The sequence below is a fragment of the Eublepharis macularius genome, chromosome 5, assembly GCF_028583425.1.
Source record: "Eublepharis macularius isolate TG4126 chromosome 5, MPM_Emac_v1.0, whole genome shotgun sequence".
Taxonomy (NCBI): domain Eukaryota; kingdom Metazoa; phylum Chordata; class Lepidosauria; order Squamata; family Eublepharidae; genus Eublepharis; species Eublepharis macularius.
In genome coordinates, this window is record NC_072794.1 from 118,356,132 (window position 1) to 118,368,588 (window position 12,457).

The window sequence follows — 12,457 nt, forward strand, 5'->3', positions numbered from 1 at the left end:
ACATCAAGACTAGATGACTAGAATGCACTTTATGTTAATCTCCCCTCAAAATCAGCTGGGAGACTTACAGTGCAGTCCTAAGCAGTGCAGTCCTAATTCAGGTCAAATACACATTGAAATGGCTTTAAGAAGATATGGGTCTACATGATAAATAGTACACAATCAATTTTTATACTTTATAAAAAGGTATGTGTAACAGCTATTTCCTGGTAGGCATTGGCATTGAGAATGGTGGCAAAATATGAAAAGGGAGATCTTGTGAAAGATTGCAGAGCAAAAGGAAATTAAATTACTCATTCCAATGCATTACACTGTCTGTTCTAGTGCAGGATAATACTTCTCATTTAGTAGCACAAATTACTTGGAACTCCTGGACTGTAATGTGCATTTGTGTAATTCATAATCGACATTTTAGAGACCTAGAGAAATGCAATGGCAAAAACGTCTGTTGAGTGCAGGGTAAAGGCAGAAGGTTAGAACAGTTTAAACGCCATAGAGCAAGGACATGCCAAAGTGAGCTATTCTTGTAGTCAGTGAACTGCACAGCAGACATATAATTGTAAAGGGAGTGCGTGAAAAAGGCTCTTCCTCTCCTTTCCAACTCTGGGTGCCTCCGAGCCATATCAAAATACATTAAGTCACTGCCACTTACCCTTCTGTATATATTCCAAAATCTGAGGAAACAAAATAAATTTCTAAGCTAGTGTTAACTATCAATATATATTCTTGACTGCAAGGACCATATAGCCTTTTCCAATAGCCCTTCTGTTCTTATAACATTAAACTGGTTAGTGGGCTGTTCCTTGAGAAATATTCATGGAGTAAAAAGCCATCAGAGCATATACACAGAGGACATATCCTAAACTAGGAGGCTTGCTTTATTATGATTCAGAGGTACTAGGATAATAGGCATACCATACCATACCATACCATACCATACCATACCATACCATACCATACCATACCATACCATACCATACCATACCATACCCCAATAGGAGGGCTGTACTGTAAGGAGGTGGTCTCAAAGAGATGCATCAGTAAAGGGAACATAGACTTTATTGTGTGCTAGTAAATACTCTCCATTCCTTTAAGTATGATCCTGGCTGGGTAGTTCTGTTTTTCAATATGTCAGAATTGCTTAAGCTATATTTCAGCATTTCTTTTACTCTGTATTAGATTTCTGCTGGTTTTAAATGTTTGCAGATTTACATTATATACCATATTACATTGTTTATTGAAATGTCCTTGGAATTCACTGTACTAACTCACACTGTGTAATCCATTTTGAGTCTCAGTGAGAAAGGTGGACTATAAGTAATATAAATAAATAAATACATACGTATGTGTTAGTTTGGTGTAGTGGTTAAGAGTGCAGGACTCTAATCTGGAGAACTGGGTTTGATTCCCCACTCCTCCACTTGAAGCCAGCTGGGTGACCTTGGGCTAGTCACAGCTCTCTGGAGCTCTCTTAGCCCCACCCACCTCACAGGGTGTTTTCTTGTGGGGATAATAATTACATACATTGTAAACTGCTCTGAGTGGGCATTAAGTTGTCCTGAAGGGCAGTATATAAATTGAATGTTATTATTATTAAATATATATTTAACTTACTAAAGGATGGCCTTATCTAGACAGGTAGATGTACAATATTGCAGGTTTCAACAATGAGCTTCCAAAGCAGTTTAGGCAAAGATATGTTGTTGATCTTCTGCTTCATATGCAACAAAAAGCTGAGGCTAGGTTGAGAAACTAGTTTATCTTTTAGAAGAGAACCAGAGCAATTGGACTGTGTAGTCCTGATGAGTTACCAATACCAACCACAGACATCTTACTAAAGGGAAGACAAAGCACATGCACTAACCAATCTTGTCCATTCCACAATGGGTCTAAAATGTGAATTCCTTCCAGAAAGTACACAGGTGTCAACCTGCAGAGAGAGAGCATAAAATTGAAGGAACTGACTACTTCCTATTTATTTATTGAATTTATTTATTTATTGTATCCTGCCTTGCAATTTAAAATTGCTACCTTAGCCGGAATAAGAGACAGACACAGGCTTGGATGAAAAGGGCCGTTTATTAATAGAACAATATCATAACTACAACTACGAAAAGGGCAAACTCTGCGGTACAGGTCAAGCCACGGGGTCACCCTGGACCTCCGCCTTGACCTGTCTTGGTGATCCCCAAAACCCCGGGTGTAGGCCATCCATGGAATGGCTGCAACCCGGCCAGCCAGGCCATTGGATCCCCCCATGAAGCTCCTAATGCCCCAGCTGTACAGCATGAGGGAAGGACTTGTACCTGGGGATCCCTGCAGGCATCTGCCCATGCTGTGGTAGCCATCACAAGCATACCGCACTGATGGCAGACCCTGTTCCCCCACGCATGGGGGAAATGCCACTGAGTGCTCACCGGCCCGCTCCCTATTCCCCGAGAATCTCTTGCCGGGTAACCTAAATGGCACCACCCAGGCCAAAAACCTCTAACATCTGCCAGCAGTGTAAGGTAGGCAAAAAAACCCCCTGCTCTAAGCAGCCAATCAAGAACAGGAGCAAAAAATTCCTACCTGGCTCTGGGAACAGCAGCTGGCTAATCCTGCACTACAACAGGGTGAGGCGGGTGGGCCGAGCAAGCGACGAGACTGAGGGGCCGGGAAGTGGAGCCACCTTCTAAGGTGCTGGCTCCACCCCCGGCTGAATACCCAGATGCCCAGGAGGAGGGGGTCTGTCTCTCTCCCGGGCAAGGCATCAAAAGATGGTCCTCAACTTAAGCAGCGTTGCTGCTGCTGGGCATGCCAACTTAGTTCAAGGTCCCTTCACCATAAGCAATCAGTTTGAATGGGTTCAGGGAAACTTTAAGCTTCTTGAGGGGAAGTAGTCATTCCCAATGCCTTCTCTAAGAACTTTCCTCACCCATAGGAAAAGAAACAAGAGGATAATGGGGAACCAGAGTACTTATTGATGCTTCAGTTCCCTGGTCATTTGTGTGGCTGAAGTATCAGCTTTTGATGTTTATGTACTTTTAAACTTGATGATACAGGGATTTTTAAAAATCAGGCTGCATGTTCAAATCCCATCAGGATATCGCTCAGAACAGGTTAGTATAATTGTTTGTATTATGCCTTTTGAGCAGTTCTATGTATGCTTACTCAGAAGTAAATCCTACCAGATTAAATGCATACAATTGCAGCTATTTATTAAAATACAATTGAAAAAGTTAACACTTTGTAATAAAAAGAAACAACATACCCTTGATGGCGTAGTTTTCTTTAATTACTTATGGGTGTAAAATCTGGTGTCCAACTAATGTATTGCTTATTGGAAAGAACTTTTACTCCTTCGACTGACTCAGGACAAAGAGGTAAGGCTGCTGAACTGACAATGGAAGACAGACACCATCTTATTCTTATGTCACTGACCAGGTTTCAAGCTTCAACGTCAGCTTCTGCTAACAGCAAGATGTTCTCCAGCCAGATCTGTCCAATACTGATAGCTATTAAGTGACTTCAAACTCATTAGTTTGTAAAAGGAGTCATTTTAGAACCTGGGCAAAACCGATCTTACAATATGCTATCAAGACTTACTTTCATCCAGAAGTGAGTGAAAGTGAGATGAATGGTTAAGTATGGATTATGAAGAAGAAAAATATTATGGAGCTCTTCCAAAACATTTCATCCATATTAAGCTCAAAGTACCAGAAAAACACTGATTGCAGCCCAAACAAACACATTCATTTTTATCACTGATTATATCCTTTATTTGTAATCTAGCTATTATAAAAAACAAGAGCAGAGTTTTGGAAACTTTCATCTATCCTTTCAGTGGGTTAGGATATTTATTTTATTATTAGTTTCACTTGTATTACCCCTGACCTTGGAAAATATTGGAATGATTTACATAGGGAGCACTGGCCAGGGCCACATTCACTTAGCATTGACAACTGTCACATCATCAATTGAAACTTTAAGCATCTTTCATACTGCTTTAAAAATTTTTTTTTTCCTTTTTTTCCTAAGGCCGTTGCTTTTCTCTAGAAAAAAACAAGACGTGTTTGGAGATAAGTTAAAGCTGTTGTTGGTTTATAATTTCATTAACTGTTCGTTGGATTCTTGGCATTTTGTTTTGGTAAGGAGATGGAAGCTGTCTCAGTGAGAAAAAGTAAGATCTGGATCCAATAACACCTTAAAGACCAACTAGACTTCCAAGATATGAGCTTTCAAGAGTCAAAGTTCCCTTCTTCAGATAAGAGGAGTGGAAAAAGGAAGGAGTCTTTATCTTCTAGGCAGATGGTGGGAGGAGTATTGTAAATTAGTGTGTCAGAAAGCTAGCTATAATACATGTTGTAATCAGCATGATAGAGCAGGGGTATGAAGTGTAGAAAATTAGCATCTGTAATGTGAGAAAAATCCTATGTCTTGATTCAGTCCTGGGAGAAAATTGTTCGAAATTTTCAAATAAACTCAATTTCAGCAATCTTGCATTGTAATTTTCCTTTGAAGTTTCTCTGCTTGCGAACTGCTATTCTTAAATCAGCCATAGAATGTTCTGGGAAATTAAAATGTTCTTCCACTGTTTTTTTTAATGTTGTGATTTATTCATAGACTAGCTTGATACCTGTGCTTCCCTATGGTATTTAACTACTTTAAATCCAGTTACAATAGTTATGGGTATGTAACATTTTTTGGTTTGTGGGGGGTGGGTGGGTTAGTTGGTTTTGTAGTATAATAGCATGGTACCTGTGTCCGGGATCAGCAGCTCAGCCCCTGGACTTGCCGGGAGGCAGCGGCGGGGGGCAGCCGGGAGACAGCAGTTCAACCAGCAGCAGGCAGAGCAAGATGGAGGGAGGGTGCCCGTCTTGTTCTTAAGCCTCAAGCTCCAGCCAGTGGAGCAGAAATATGCCACCATCGAGAGGGAGACCCTCACCATCAAATGGGCCGTGGGGGCTTTGCGGTATTATCTGGCCAATAACCCCTTTACATTGGTGACAGACCATGCGCCCCTCCAGTGGATGCACCAGATGAAAGAGCACAACCCCCGCATCCTGAGATGGTACCTGTCTCTACTGCTATACTGGTTCGCCATTACCTACCACTGGGGGGCCAGCCATAGGGATGTGGACTTCATGTCATGGCTGTTCGAGTCAGACCCCCCCCCCCGAGCCGGTGTCCAGGCTAAGAGGGGGTGTGTGTCTGGGGTCAGCAGCCCAGTCCCCGGACTTGCCGGGAGGCAGCAGTGGGGGGCAGCCGGGAGACAGCAGTTCAACCCCTCTGACTGACAAACAGACCCAGAACCTGCCTGTGCCAGGGGGAAGGGGCAAGGCCCCAAGGCCTCAGAAGGCGAGAGGAGACAAAGGGAGCCCAGCTAGTCCCACCCCCCTGGGGGAGGAAAGGGGGCTAAGCAGAGCAGAGGAAGGGGGCAAGGACAGCAGGTTTTGGGACCCAGCAGTCGCCCACACAGAGCCCTTACCTGAAGAGAAGGAGCAGCAGCCCCAACATCCCAGAGCCACGCCCCAGCTAGAGGATAGTAGCCTGACCCAGGAGATGCCAAGAGCCAAGCCCCTCCAGGTGGAGCTGCTGGAGGCACTCTGCTGGAGGAGCTGGGCAGCCAGCCAAGGGGCCACAGCTGGGCCTGCCTTCAGCAATCAGCAGAGGCAGGGAGGCTTGGCAGCCAGACAACAAGGCACAGCTGGTGCTGGTCAGTGGAACCAGATCAGCTACCCCAGCTGCAACTACTTGGGGCAGCCCAAGACCAGGCTGGAAGGAGGGCAGAGCAGAGAAAGGAAGCCCTATAAAGGATGGCTGGGAAGAGCTCTGGAGTGGTGGGTTTGAGTAGGAGTGATGGAGTGGAGCAGAGTGAGAGCCAAAACCAGGAAGAGTGTGGATGGAGGAGGAGAGGCCAGAGGCCAGAGGCCAGAGGCCAGAGGCCAGAGGCCAGAGGCCAGAGGCCAGAGGCGGTGAGTGGCACAGGTTGAGCAGACCAGCGAGTGGATTGAGAGGGAGTCTGGGTGATGTATACTGTCCCTCCTTTCACAGAGCAGGGTCCTACAGCATCCCTGGCACCCCTCTGACATCAGGAGCAGACCGCCTGGGGCCCCACCCAGTGGCGGCCGCGGCAAGCCCTGACAACCTCAGCTTCACAAAGGTGTTTGAATAAAGTGGAGCATGTTGATGCTGAATACTGATGAAGTGAATTCTGAAATGTAACAGTTATTTAAGAGATTTTTGAAAGGAAAAGATTGTAGTGCAATAAATAAAGTGAAAAATATGTACAACCAGTTATTTTCTACTGAAGGACCTCTTTGTAGACCACATTGGTGGTTTTCCCCTCAGGTACTAGGATTACCAGGCTGCTGGGTGAGCTCATTCTGGAGCAGGCCACAGAGAACTGCCCATGTGAGAAGCAGTCCTCCCTCAAGTCAATTCCTGCCACATTCAATGTCTGCCCCTGGGACTTGTTGATCATCATAGCAAAGCAGACCTTGAGGGGGAACTGCAGTCTCTTGAACTCAAAGAGGTTATCTGATGGTATGAGTGGTATGTGTGGTATGAACACTGACTGCTGGTGAACAAGGTGGCCTCGATGATGTTCCTGTGGAGGGCTTTCACTTGTAGTCTGGTGCCATTGCAGAGTTTGGGTGGTCTGAGGTTCTGGAGCAGCATCACTGGAGCCCCCACTTTGAGGAAAAGCTTGTGGGCTGGGAAGCCAGGCGGGTTGAGTATGTTGAGGCACTCCACAGGGTAGTGGACCACATCATCCATTTGCACCAATGAGTCCACAGATCTGCACTCCATTTCTGCCCTTCGAGGAAGTGAAGTTGTGTTCCATTAATGATGGAAGCCTTGTCATTCTTGGGGGTCAGAATGGCACACTTGCATAGCCAGTCCATGGACTTCTCCATGATAGTGACAATATCAGGGTATATTGTGGCTCTTAAGTCTGCTAGGGTCATCACTACTGTGGCCAGGCATGCAGGGATGGTCACTTTTCCCTTGGACTCAGGATATGCTCCATCCTCTATTTTTACCTCAGGACACTTTCAATGACTCCCAACAGCAACTGCATACTGTTTAGAATGTTAGGGTGATGACCAATCAGGCCACATATGCAAATGACCTCAGGGCAGAGTGGCTGAGTTGGCAGTTGGCAGGGGGAGGGGGATGAGCAGCCTCCCAGCCACACAGGGAAGCTGTATCCCTATGGGAAAACATATTTGATCCCCTTTTACCCCCTTAGGGGGTGCATTTCTTAAAATCCCTTCTTAGTGAGCCTCTACATTATGAAAGGAACGTTCTCCCCAAATTTCACGTTTTTAGGTCCAGGGGTTTGGGCTGGGCGTTGAGTCAGTCAGGACACTTATTTTTATATAGATAGATAGATTCAGGCCCAGTCATTCTTTTGTGAAAGGACTGATATTTTTGTCCAATATACAGCACTGAATGGCATTGCTGACACTTGATGGCATATATGTTAGAAGATGAATAAGTGAATAAGCCTGAGATGGTATAGCTAGTGTTGATAGATCGAGAGAGCTTCGGCTCTCAAAAGTTCATACCTTGGATATCTAGTTGGTCTTTAAGGTACTATTGGACCTGGATCTTGTTCTTTGATTGCAGACCAATATGGCTACCCACCTGAAACTATAACAAATAAATGAATAAATAAATAAATAAAATGATGGGAATATTTTAAACTTATAATGCAGATAAGGACAACAAATACAATCCACCTCGAAGTTCCCTTCCACAAGTCACATGGAAATGAATAGCAAGATAGCAAGACCAGAGTAAGACACAGGAAAACATGCAGATAGATTGCAAAAAGAAATATAAGGATATAAACTAGTGCTGCAAAAGCTTATCTTTTTGAATTATAATAGACTATAGAAGGACACCTTCTAGGCATATGCCTTGTACAAGTATTTGTTGATGACATGTATCCATATGATTAAGAGTAGGAAAAATTTTGGATGTGAAAACACATATCACATTCCAGATTGTGTGTAATTGCCATTTCTTCATTTTCACCAAACTCTCTCTTTCTCAATCTCTCTCTCTCTCTCACACACACACACACACAGATACACAGAGCACATATGCAAAATTGGCTGCTGTGGGTAGAAAAGAAATGATCACTGAAAGAGATTTATTGTGTGCATTAGTGATTATTGAAGAAAGGTCTGCCAGGTTCAATTGATGTATTGAGTTATTGTATGATAAGGGTACCTAGGGAGTTTTAGCGTTATGGCCAGATGCAAAAGGAGAGATCACTGCTGGTTCTTTTCTTTGGATGAATACTCAGTGAGGGGGCCCTAGATATTGGGGGATTAGTTCTAAAGCAAATATGGAAAACTCAGCCATTTGATACATTTTAACATTTATTTCACCAGGACACCAATTAAACATTGCTCTTTCTGAAGGTCTGGATGAAAAAGTAGTAGAAAAAGTGTCCCTGTGGAGCTCTGGCCATGCAGCTGGTCTTTTCACTCTTTTCCTTGCAAATAATCAAGGAAAAAAATGGTAATCAAGCTGAAAGGGCATTATAAAAGCGAATGTGGGCATTATATTTTCCAGGTTCTTTTTCAGTCTTACGCTCCTGTTCCTGTCTGCAATACTTGGAGACTATGTTGTTCACTAGTAAAACTATTTTGTGTTGCTCTCATTGTAAGGGGTCTGTTGTAGTAGTTAATGGGATTCGTGGGTAGAGATGGGCACGAACTGCATTACGAACTTCAAAAACCCAGGAAAATGGCCATCGCGCGATCATGATCTAGTGGTTCGTTATCGGCCACGACCAACGAACCAGCGGTCGGTAAAAGCCTGGTTCGGTGTGTTCGGCCGTGGTTCGAGAAGCCAGACACTCAGGCACCAGCAATCAATTCCCCTGGCAACGGAGCTGGGGGAATGCCTGAACTCTGTCTGGCTCCTTCTGTCACCCTGGAAACCCAAATGGAAGCCCAACTTACCTTGATCGGCAGGTCTTCCTTCCAACCACAGAGCTGCAAAGCGGTTACAAGTTGGGAGAAGACACCCTGGGAAGGGAGGGGGAAGGGGGTGTCCTGTAGCCACAGGCACTCCAATCTCATCCCTGCAAACCCTGATAGGCAGCTCTGATGGCCAAACACAGACCTCCTGCATTGCTCAATGGGACCTGTGCTTATAAATAGCCATGGGCTCCCAGGCTGAGTTTCACTTTCAGCGCGCAGTGGAGTGGGACAGAGCTCTTGCTTGCCACTTGCTAGCCTTTGGGGAGAGAGACTAATTCAGCTTGGATTTGGGGGATAGGGATCTATCTCCTCTGGTTCCAGGGCTGCTGCCTGGCTCTGGGGTCAAGCTCAGTGGGCACCTTGGCAGAGGGCTCACATTAGTGCCTGATCTGTTCAGGTCTGTGGGAGTGGTGGGCTATGGCTCTAGTCCCTCCCTCCCTCTGGTGCCAGGGTTGCTGCCAGGCCCTGGGGCCAAGCTCGGTGGGTACCTCGGCTGAGGGCTCACATTAGTGCCTGATCTGTTCAGGTCTGTGGGAGTGGTGGGCTAGCGCTCTAGTCCCTCCCTCCCTCTGGTGCCAGGGCTGCTGCCAGGCCCTGGGGCCAAGCTTGGTGGGCACCTCAGCTGAGGGTTCACAGTGTCATCTCCATTCTTCTTCTCAATCGTTGTTTGCTGGCACAATGAGGCTTCAGGTGGGGGACAAGAGTGGTCATGGGGGGAAATGCAGAGATTGTCCTGGTTGCAGCATGGGAAACAGTGCTGTGCAGGACTCTGGAGCAGCAGAGACTCCCGCTCCCCCAAAATCACCAGTTGTGGGGGACAAGAGTGGTCATGGGGGGAAATGCAGAGATTGTCCTGGTTGCAGCATGGGAAACAGTGCTGTGCAGGACTCTGGAGCAGCAGAGACTCCCGCTCCCCCAAAATCACCAGTTGCGGCTATGTATGAGGCCAAAGAGGTCTTGCAGGTGGCGGAAGAGGAACTCCTGAAAAGTTTTGGGGAGGAGGAGGTTGAGGGATCCTTAGAGGAATGGTTGGGGTTCAAGGAAACATCCAGCCCGTCCTTACCCCAAACTACCGGTGGTGCTGCCCCTGCCTGCAGTCCACCCATCCCTCCATCTTCCATTGACAGCTCTGTGGCACATCCAGCAGCAACCCTTCATCCTCCCTCCCCTGGAACCGTTAGTGGGCCATGGTTCAACCTCAATGTTTGGAGGCACTTTCGGTCCCTTCCTACTGACCCCCGGGTGGTGCAGTGCTGTGTGTGTGAGGGCCTGGTGCGCAGGGGCAATGACCCGAAGCACCTGTCATCAACGGCCCTGACTTGGCACCTGAAGAGACACCACCCGAGCCTGTGGTCTCCATCCTTGGCCAGTGTAACATCCATCAGGGGGAGACTGAGGGCTACCAGCTAGTCTGATCCAGGATCGATGGGAGGGTCTCTGGAATGCACCCCGAACAAGAAGCCTTACTTTGAGGTTGCAGCTGGTGGGAGCAGAAGGGTCAGGCAGGCGGCCCTGGGGGAAGTTATTCCATCGGGGTCGGGGCTGGCTCTGCTGAAAAGGGTGAGGTCAAGGGCTCAGGAGGTGGGCTTGTGTGGTGGCTCAGATGATTGCCCTGCAAGGCTTCCCCCTGTTGGCCGTGGAAGGCATGGGCTTCCAACTGCTGCTCCAGCACTTTGCCCCATGGTTCTCCATGCCATCACGGTGCACCGTTGGGTGTCGAGTTGTGCCCGCCCTGTACGAGGCAGTGTGAGACATGGTGCACAGAGACCTGACAGTCGCCCAAGGCAGAACAGTGCACTTCACAGCCGACCTGTGGAGCAGCTGCCATCACAGTTACCTTGCCATCACCGCCCACTGGTGGCAACCAGAGGACCTCCACCTCCCCAGGCCAAGATCTGTCAGCTGTAAAAAAGGTGCCCAGCTTGACACCGGGCTACAGGGCAGTTCTTCTTCAGGCCCAGGGGATGGACGAGGTCCACACTGGGAAGAACACCGCCACCACCATCAAGGTGACTCTGAGGGAGTGGACGTCCAAGGTGGAAGGGTTTGTCCATGGCTTCATGGTCACAGTCACGGGAGCCAATGTGTTGGCAGCCCTGAAAGAGGCATCCCTCCCAGGCCTGGTGTGCATGGTGCACAAGCTGCACCTTGTGATGTGGGATGTGCTCGGGCTGGGGAGCAAGCCAAGGGACAGCTGGGATGAGGGAACCTTGTGGACGCGCACCTTGTATTTGACCTTTTTGAAGGAGCGGGGTTAATGCATGTATGGAATCATGATACTGTTAAGAAACAATTAAGAAAAGCGTCAACACCCTTTGTGGCACCATCTTGCCATCTCTGAAGAAGACCCAAAACGGCTTGTTCAGGAACCGGTCCATCCGTCAGTGGCTTGTTTGTGGTTGGACTGCTCTTTTTTTTTCTAACTACCTCAGCAGCGCCCTAACAGGTTTTTACTGTATTAATTATTTGTGAGACACAGGGTGCTTGAATGGACTACATTTTGCCTTAGCACTTTGCACTTTCAGAACATATCTGTATGGACATTAGGAATTGGTATGAGTAAGGCATAGCACATAGCACTTTAACTGTGTCCTCCCCCTAAAAATGAATGTACTGTAGAACTTTGACACTGCTGAACGGTCTTTGTACGGTCTGTATTATATAGCATACAATGTTTGTTAAATTATAGAACTTGATATACTCAAATAATTACACGTGATTGAAATATATGATTGTTATTTATTGTTGTTTGTTAGTTTTCATGAATTTTGCTTGGGTTTGCATCTCCCCGTGGCCACCAGGCCCGGTGGCCGCCGTCAACACCCACCTTCTGTACACTGGGCCAACGTCAACTGGTGGCTCTAATTGTGTCAAGTGGGAGTTTCCCGGGGGCCTTGGATTGGAGAGGGTATAACTCCAAGATCCCTTTTGCAATCTTGTCCAAACTTGGGTGATGGCTGTAGGGGAGAGCCTGCAAAAGACTCTCCGGGAACATGTGTAAGTGCCACGGGGCTACCATCAGACAAGCTGCCACGCTGGCCATTCCACGCCCAACGAACCATTGACCGCGAACCAGTTCAGTAACGGGAAATGTTTGTTGCGGTTCGCGATCTCGGGATCGTCATTGGCACCGAACCACGAACCGTTGGTTCGTTGATTTTTTTTGGCACCCACAACTATTCGTGGGTGCCTTTTCTGGAATTTCAAGGGACTTTGAATCGGTTCTTGAGAAAAAAAAATTAAATCTGTCAGACTCATCCTTGGGGCCTGTGTAACTACAAGCTAATGGACATATTATTGGAACTGGCTGATATGAACAAATATCCATTCACATTAGTGTTCAACTCCATAAACAGTCTGTTCAGTAGGTATTCCCTATAATGGCAAAATACCTTCCTAGCTGCCCTCCATGAACAGTAGGTAAGGAAACGTGAGCATTGATCGTGTCACCTTACATATTCTTTTTATTG